This window comes from Lampris incognitus, chromosome 9 (assembly GCF_029633865.1).
Source record: "Lampris incognitus isolate fLamInc1 chromosome 9, fLamInc1.hap2, whole genome shotgun sequence".
Lineage (NCBI taxonomy): Eukaryota > Metazoa > Chordata > Actinopteri > Lampriformes > Lampridae > Lampris > Lampris incognitus.
This window is the reverse complement of record NC_079219.1, coordinates 37,468,676-37,478,730: the sequence shown is the minus strand read 5'-3', so window position 1 is coordinate 37,478,730 and position 10,055 is coordinate 37,468,676.

Here is a 10,055-nt window from a genome sequence, read left to right as displayed (position 1 = left end):
CATGGTGCCTTGGAAGAGACAAAAAGGGGAAACAAGGACAGTTGAAGTGTATCTATGTATATGGCTCTGTGATCTGTCTAAGAAATGTATGATAGATAACTGTATCTGTGTTGGAGTGGAATTATGTGTAATGCCATCCATAGTGGGGGTAGTGTTGGTAAATAAGGGTTTACCGCTTTAAGAGCAAGATCTGGGGTCGGACTCTGATTGGTTGGTAGGGAGGGGGGAATGAGGAAGTTGTTGTGTGGCGTGAACGGTATTGGGAGCTCCGCAGAAGTGAAAGCAAATATTATTACTAAGAACTGTGATATATTGGACCTATGTCAACGTTTTGTGCAGCTGTGAAGAAGGATTAAATGTGTTTCCAAAGAGAGAAGATGGTGTCCTCGCCATTTTCAGATGAAGTGAACTATTGAACTGTGTTGGGTTGTACTCCGGAGTTTAGCTAGCTAGCAACAGGCAGTGACGGACAGCGCCAGCGAACTTCGGCCCTGGATCCGAAATAAATTCGGTTCCCCTGTATCTTCCGGCGAAGGTAGTCAGAAGACGGAGACAGGAAAAGTAACAGGTGCTACGGGGGGGCATTGGCCGGGCCTCGCCCCCCCCCAAATGAAAGTTGTGCCTCCCCCGCCAATTACCCAGTGATGATGTGAAAATTAGTACTTAAACATCATGTAAAAATTAAAATTAATTAATACACATAGCACATTTAAATACATAATCAATATTAATAATAATCAATGAAATAAAATGCTTAAATTTCGTGATCGTGGAGGAGTGGGGTTAGCAGGACACCGGAGCGGAACATCAGCGTGTGATTTTGTCCATTCAGGTGGTAATTGCGTGTGACACACAGGGCTGTTTGCTGTGAGTAAGCTCACGCGATCTGCTTGTAGCGTCTGTGCGCGAATGGAACTTTTCACCCCACACCACTGTACTTTGGAATAATAGATATATATTATATCGGAACAAGTCTTTATTCTTTAAAGATTGGTATGAGGAAAATATATGGTCAATAGTTGATCTAATGGATCCTAGTGGTAATGTATTAAATTATGAACAATTCCAGACAAAACATACTTTCAAGCCTTCCAAATCAGACTTCACTAAATTACATAAAGCACTCCCCAAAGAATTTTTATTTCTGATAACAATAATGACTCACCAACCTATACAGCCACGATTGGCCCCACTGTCAATTCAAGGGTTTTTAATCTTGGACAAAAAATGTGATAGTCATTTTATTAGAAACTGTCTCACTGAAAACTTATTCCCTTGAAAGACAAAACAAAAAGGACATTTTACACAAATTTGATAAAAATTCAATTATTAAATTGAGAACAATGTATCTAACATTTCCTATCCCCCCCAAAGCGAAGGAAACACACTTCAAAATTATGAATAACATATATCCCTCCAAAGAACTACTTAGATCACGGTTTGGATTTGACGATAATATATGTTCATTTTGTGAAAATGACATAGAAACTACGGACCTTGTATTTTTCTCATGTGGTGTGGTACTTGTGTTCTGGCTTGATGTTCACAAATGGATAAAGCAAAGGATTTTGTCCTTTCCAACTTCGATTTCTAGAGACAATATAACATTTGGTATGATTTTGCAAAAGAAAAACGATGAACTCTGTTGTATTGTAATCCTCTGCTTAGCCAAATTCTTTATTCATAAAAATAGATACCTTAAGTCATCCCCCAAATTTGTTTTTTTAAATGAATTTAGATTATACTTGAAATCTTTAAAACTAATGACCGATACAAAAGCTCTGAAGATTTATGAGGTGTTGAGACATTTTCCCACTGAATCAGAAGACTGATATCCTTATTAATTCCCCTTTGTATGATGGACTATGTTTTATTATTTTCAATTAGTGTATGTCATGTATTTAATTTATTATTGTTTGTACCCTTATTTTCATAATACATTACCGTATATTTGTCATGTGACATTCAATATCTATGTACGTCCTGATATACTGTATAGAAATGTTTACATACTGTTCCCTTTGGCACTTTGGATATATCTATGTATTTTTGGATGGAATGTATATTTGCCATGTTTGTTTTATAATGAACTTTCTTCAAGAATCTGTACATGAATATGAACAATGTTCAATAAAAATATAAAAAAAAGTCGTGGAGACCTTCCGGAGGAAGGTCTTGTAGTTTGACTTTGAAAAAAAAAAGTGTGCGCGAATGGGAAACAACGGGGGGAAAGAGCAGAGCACAAGCAAGGATTCTAAGCGCACATTCGAAGGTTAATTTAGCAAATAATTAATAATTAATAAAAAAATTCACAATCGAAGAATATTCAAATATAGAATGTAAATGTGACAGCCCTAATGCTCATGCCTCGTGAAAACCGTAGGCCCGGCCGTCAGATTTGTTCTGGCGCCAACACTGTTTTGTTTTGGATTGGTGTATTCCCTGCCTGCCTACTGGCCCTGCGGGCCACTGAACAGTTTAATCAGCTGGCCCGAGGTGGCCCAGAGTGTTGAAAATGGTAATGTCAAGCCCTGCTGCACAATACTCAATTGCAATGGATGGAGTTTCCTCAAAGATTTCCTCCCTCTCAAACGCCAAACCCATAAACCAGTTGTCTGGTACGCTGAGCTTTCCTTTATGGACAGACAATGCGAGAGGAGAGGTGGAAAACCCGGCTTTAGAAAGTGGAAGTACTAACCATGTATTTGCTCCACTCACGGACTAAACAAGCCGTTTTCACTAATTAGTTCTCCTACTTGGTGGAAGTGGCGTTATTATTTTTCCCACCTGGATTCCGGGAAGACCCACCCCTACTCTATCTTTGATTGGCTAACCCTAACCTTAACCAACGGAGGCAACGAGTACTAGCCAATCAGAGGCAGAGTTCCCGGAAAACGGGTACGAAAAAAATCACGTGTTGAAGTGTTGTGCTAATTAGAATCAGCTGGTTGCATGGGTGGAGTAAATACATGATTAATACTTCTACTTTCTGAAGCGGAGTTTTCCACCTCTATGTTAACGCTTGCTTACCTTACGCTCATTTCCTCAGGATGTCTTGACAAGAGCGAGCAGCAACGTTTCACCGGCCAATCAGGCAGCCCTTCTTTTATGAATATTAATGAGCCTTCCCCTGCTATCCTGCATTTTGGAAATTCGCCCCCTGCCTCCCTGTCATCTTCTCCTGCACATCTTTTCTGCTGGCTCCCGGGCAGTAATCGTGATCTTGTCGTGCAGGGTCCTCCCACTGTGTATGAGATGAGATTGTGATGAGATTGGCTACTTTATGATTCAAAGTGACACAGATGCTTTGCTCTACACTGGTATAGCCCTAGAAATTCACTTCCAGCTAAACACATCATTACATTTATTACCTTCTTACGTTTGTCCACTACTTTCTGAATATGTGTAATTCTGTCATCAAACCATATCCCTGAAAACTGAAGTGTTTCACTCTTTCCAATTCTTGATTATATAATTTTAGTGTTATTTCATGATCAATTCTTTTCCTTGTAAATAACACCGTCTTTGTCTTATCAACTAAAATTTTAAAATCCAATTTGTTACTCGAAAAGAAGACAACATTTTACCCGACAACTTCTTTATTGGCGACCACCATGTTCACCATAACACACGGTGTGCGTAATACAACAACACATTAAACTAAAATAAAAGTTCCCCCTTACTCCTAATACATGATAACATGTATACTTTCACACAGGCCATTATTTGGCCTTCTAGACGCACTGCAGCCATTACACAATATTCGTACTTGTAACTTAACAAACTACCCCTCTCTTAAAAAAAAAAAAAAACTTATTCCCAGTACTCAACTGGACCCTTGCGACTCAAAGAGAGATTTTGCTCTTAACCAAGTTTCCATTGTCCTTCACTGAGTGCCTTAAGTAACTGGAGAGCTGAAGCCCCTTTTTTGGTAAGACGGTCTGTAAGTTGTTCTTTTGTGTTGTACCAAAGGACTCGCTCAACCTTTTGGGTTTTGAATAAGTTCTTTGATGCTGCTTATTTCCAGACGGAGTCTTTTCTCAGTGACTTACTTTGTTGACTTCAGTGCATCAGCCAGTGAATTGTCTGTGCCACAGGTTATTGGTGCAGCATGTTCAGCATCACCAGTAGGCAGTTCAGAGAAGGCTGCTGAGGCTTTTGGACATATGTTAAGCCACAAGAGCCACAAATGTATTGCGTCAGATATTATTGTAGATGCTTGAATTACAATTAAGTGATGCAATAGCAAATCAAGCATAGACTGGCATGTCTGACGTTGCTGCAAGCTCCCCCTCGTGGCTTTTAGGAGTCCCAACACACACTGGCAGCGCAACAAACTGCCAGTTCGATTAATCCTTCTAGATCTCTTCCTGTTTCTCCTATGCTCCAGGCTGTGGTTTGCTCACACAACAGTTTAGGTTAGCTTTTTTTTGGGGGGGGGGGGCCTGGGTTCGCACCTACAAAGTTTCCGAGAGAAAGAGTATTGATATAGTATTGACACATACAAACTACAGCATCATAGCAAAAGTCCTCACATGGAAGGCCCTTCTTTTGCCCGTTATCTCACGAGGATGCGAAATTTGGAATGAGAAAAAAAAGCCATGTTTTTTTTAAAATATCATCCTCGGCTTCCCTTAGTTACTCCATCTCTACCAGCGCTTCATTATGTGGATTCAGTGAGGTTAAAAATTTAAATGCGACAGGCATGGGTCCAAGTCCATGAATACTGGGATGGCATCACTGTGCCCCCATCCATAGGGTTAGTGGTTGTGTCAGGAAGGGCATCCGACATAAGATTTTGCCAAATCAGTATGCGGATTGACAAGACCATGCCGGATTGGTCGAGGTCTGGGTTAACAACAGCCGCCATTGTTGCTGTGCCCTCACACGGTACTGATGGGAACTATAAAATCTACTTTGGCGACCCTTGAAAAACAGTGAACAAGCCGAAAGAAGAAGAAGAATGTAGGATTGGCAGCCGATGGTGGATAAAGGCAGTCAGCTAAAGTTCCCCCAACATGTTGCCACAATCCCCCTTAGATCTGATGTCATCCTGTTGTCAGAATCATTAAAGCCTTTTGCCATGCTGGAGCTATCTGTTCCATATGAAGAACAGATGGAGGAGGACCTCAAGTATGAAGATTTGGTTAGCAACATCACAGACCAGGCCGGAAGTCTAGGTGCATGCCTGTTGAGGTAGGGTGCAGAGGCTTTTTAGTTTCCATATGACCCCCACTGCACTTGGAATCACAGGAGAAATGAAGAGGAAGGCCATCTTATAACATGCTGCAGAGAAAGCCTCCAGATGGATGTGGACGAAGGGTCTGTTCAGACCTGATAATTTGTGTCTAGATATATCCAGATTGCATCTAGATCTTGGTGAGGTGGATTGCTGTTCACATCTGTTATTACAATATGTCTCAAACGTATCTCAAATGGCCACTTATAATCGTATCTTGGGTCTCCGCTCAGTATGTAAATAATGTGCATATGTGACCGGTGTAGTTTTTAATTGCGTTGTGTAGGAAAAACAGGACAGCTTCTCTCATGCATGGGATCTGTATTCTGTCGCATATAAACAAAACAGGACAGGTTTCAGAAAACGTCAGATCAGCTCCTGCTGTAGCCTCTTTCTACATGTCCAAAGCGGGAAAGAGCGCGTAGCTAGCAACACAATTTTTTTTACAAAAATAAATAAAACATACCTGTCGCATAAAAACAAAACAGGACAGGTTTCAGAAAACGTCAGATCAGCTCCTGCTGTAGCCTACGCTACACATTAGACTCACATTAGACGTAAGACACATTAGGAATGGATAAAATAAATTACAGGGGCAGACAAAATGAATACATACCTCTTTCTACATGTCCAAAGCGGGAAAGAGGCAGAAGTCAGGGGGAACACACGTTTTGGAGCTGCTAACAGGAAATGGAGTTACAACAGGGAGGAGCTACTAACAGGAAATGGTGTCACAACAGGGAGGGGCTACTAACAGGAAATGGTGTCACAACAAGGAGGGGCTACTATAAGCATTTCCTGATGATATAATAAAATAAAATAATGTTGGCAATGAAAATAATAATAATAATGATAATAATAATCATGTGGTGATACTTTGTGTAATTATATAACATTTTTTGGTTATGACGTTTTTAACCATGCTACACATACGTATAGTCTCTTGACGTCATATACCAAACAACAATACAGGTTACAATACAAGACAAAATGTTTGGTGTAGTGTTAATAATGTATTGGCATTTCTAAATGTTCATATATCATGGACAAGGCCACAAGGCTACTTCAGTTCTGTCTGTGACCAAAATTTTTTTTTTTTTTTAAATCGCCTGTTATGTATTGGCCCTGTGATGGCCTGGCGGCCTGTCCAGGATGTCTCCCCGCCTGCTGCCCACTGACTGCTCAGATAGGCTCCAGCATCCCCGCGACCCTGAGATCAGGATAAGCAGTTTGGGTAATGGATGGATGGATGGATGTATTGGCCCAACCCAAGTTACAAAAATAATGTTGTCCCACCCGTTATTATCGTTGTTGTTGTTTAGCGAGTAGACCAGGTTTATTATCATTAGGAGTCGAACCGAGTGATGGGTAGCAGAATCTTTTAAATTGATTCATTACTGAGCAAGCCAGTGTCAGCAGTTTGTTGCGCACCAAGCTGCACCGTAATCGTTAGGGCAATAGTGCTCATCAAATAATGTCTACTGAAATAACTCTTTTTTTTGGGGGGAGGGGCTCATATAAAGAGCTTCAGCCATGATATCTGTCATAGAATTGTATCAGTTGCTGTGTGACCTCATGAGGAGTGAGTTGTTGGCAGGAGGACAACAGTGGAAGTGTGTGAGAGAGATAAGTGCGAAATGCAGAAAAGGTAATCAATACACTGACTGACTGTACTGCTATTGTCATTTCATATTGGAAGGTGTTTTCTGACCCTTCTCGTAACATTATAAGCCTGTGGGCATTATTTAGCAAGCCCAATCTTCCCCAAAAGATTAAAAGATTCTACTACCTATCGCTTGGTTTGACTCCTAACAATAAGAAAATAGGTTAAAAAATGCAAGCATTCTTCTTTAGGTGGGTGTTAATAAAGTGCAGGTAAGAACTTAAGCTGACACCTTTGACTTTGTCCCGTCGTGATGAATGCTTCATCTAGACATCTGCATTCATCTGTTTTTGAAGCATGTTTTTCAATGCATACATTTTTTTTGTCCTTTGTGTTTTTTTTACACCAATGTCCAAGCTCCTTTGCCACCTGAACAAAGTAAAATGCCCCCCCCCCACATATATAAAAGTATCTAGAATACCCGTGAATAATAATTATTAACTTTTTTTGTTTGCTTTCCTCAGCCTAAGTCTCTCTTTATGTCTGCATATATTTATGGTTTAAGAAAGAATAAAACCATTGGCCTATTGCCTTTTGTGTATTCAGTTTATTAGATGCACACTTGGAATAGGTTGGTTTGTGTAGAGCAGTCTAAACATCGGATACATTTGTGAAACATTAGGACCACATGAAAAATGGGTTATGCTTGTACAAACAATCTGACACAAGCAAACTAAGTGTATATGTTACACTTCTCTGGCTTGAGAACATGTATACAGATAAGTATTCCTGTTAACAGGATAAAAAGAAATAATTAGGCAATGCAGTGTTTCCTGGTTCAGCGTTCCTCAGCATTGTTTTATTAGTATTCATCATATTTTGTTGAATATGTCCTCTTTATTTCAACCCAGCCACTGAGGATGCACAAGCCAGTGCATCCTTAGTGCCGGTCCCAAGCCCGGACAAATGGGGAGGGTTGCGTCAGGAAGGGCATCCGGCGTAAAATCTTTGCCAAATCAAATATGCGGATCATAAATAAGACTTACATACCGGATCGGTCGTGGCCCGGGTTACCAACGACCGCCACCGGTACTGTTAACCAGCAGGGTGTCGGTGGAAACTATGCTACTGTTGGGCGAAGGAGAAGGAGAGGGGGAAAGCATGTCCAGAGGCAGCTAGAGAGGAGGAAGGGTAGGCATGTGGAGGTGAGAGTTGGAACTTTGAATGTTGGCACTATGACTGGTAAAGGGAGAGAGCTGGCTGACATGATGGAAAGAAGAAAGGTAGGCATACTGTGTGTGCAAGAGACCAGGTGGAAGGGGAGTAAGGCCAGGAGTATCGGAGGTGGGTTCAAACTCTTCTACCATGGTGTGAATGGGAGGAGAAATGGGGTAGGGGTAATTCTGAAGGAAGACTATGTCAAGAGCGTGCTGGAGGTGAAGAGAGTGTCAGACAGAGTGATGAGTATGAAGCTGGTAATTGAAGGTTTATTGCTGAATGTTATCAGCGCATATGCCCCGCAAGTTGGGTGTGAGATGGATGAAAAAGAAGAATTCTGGAATGAGTTGGACGACATGGTGGAGAGGGTACCCAAGGAGGAGAGAGTGGTGATTGGAGCGGACTTCAATGGACATGTTGGTGAAGGGAACAGAGGTGATGAGGAGGTGATGGGAAGGTATGGAGTCAAGAAGAGAAATGTGGAAGGACAGATGGTGGTCGATTTTGCGAAAAGGATGGAAATGGCTGTGGTGAATACATATTTCAAGAAGAGGGAGGAACACAGGGTGACGTACAAGAGTGGAGGAAAGTGCACACAGGTGGACTATATCTTATGTAGAAGGCGCCATCTAAAAGGGATTGGAGACTGCAAGGTGGTGACAGGGGAGAGCGTAGCTAGGCAGCATCGGATGGTGGTCTGTAGGATGACTTTGGAGACCAAGAAGAGGAAGCGAGTGAAGACACAGCCGAAGATCAAATGGTGGAAGTTGAAGAAGGAAGACTGTTGTGTGGAGTTCAGGCAGGAGTTAAGACAGGCACTGGGTGGTAGTGAAGAGTTGCCAGATGGCTGGAAAACCACTGCAGAAATAGTTAGGGAGACAGCTAGGAAGGTACTTGGTGTGTCATCAGGACAGAGGAAGGAAGACAAGGAGACTTGGTGGTGGAATGAGGAAGTACAGCAAATTATACAGAGGAAAAGGTTGGCAAAGAAGAAGTGGGATAGTCAGAGAGATGAAGAAAGTAGACAGGAGTACAAGGAGATACAGCGTAAAGCAAAGAGAGAGGTGGCAAAGGCAAAGGAAAAGGCATATGGTGAGTTTTATGACAGATTAGACACTAAGGAAGAAGAAAAGGACTTGTACCGATTGGCTAGACAGAGGGACCAAGCTGCAAAGGATGTGCAGCAAGTTAGGGCGATCAAGGATAGAGATGGAAATGTGCTGACAAGTGAGGAGAGTGTGCTAAGAAGGTGGAAGGAATACTTTGAGGGGCTGATGAATGAAGAAAATGAGAGAGAGAGAAGGTTGGATGATGTAGGGATAGTGAATCAGGAAGTTCAGCGGATTAGCAAGGAGGAAGTGAGGGCAGCTATGAAGAGGATGAAGAATGGAAAGGCAGTTGGTCCTGATGACATACCTGTGGAGCCATGGAGATGTTTAGGAGAGATGGCAGTGGAGTTTTTAACTAGATTGTTTAACACAATCCTGGAAAGTGAGAGGATGCCTGAGGAGTGGAGAAGAAGCATACTGGTACCGATTTTCAAGAACAAGGGCGATGTGCAGAACTGTAACAACTACAGAGGTATAAAGTTGATCAGCCACAGCATGAAGATTTGGGAAAGAGTAATAGAAGCTAGGTTAAGAGGAGAGGTGACGATCAGCGAGCAGCAGTGTGGTTTCATGCCACGAAAGAGCACCACAGATGCGATGTTTGCTTTGAGAATGTTGATTGAGAAGTATAGAGAAGGCCAGAAAGAGTTGCATTGTGTCTTTGTAGATTTAGAGAAAGCTTATGACAGAGTGCCGAGAGAGGAGGTGTGGTATTGTATGAGGAAGTCAGGAGTTGCAGAGAAGTATGTAGGAGTGGTGCAGGATACGTATGAGGGAAGTGTGACAATGGTGAGGTGTGCGGTTGGAATGACAGATGGGTTCAAGGTGGAGGTGGGATTACATCAAGGATTGGCTCTTAGCCCTTTCTTGTTTGCAATGGTGATGG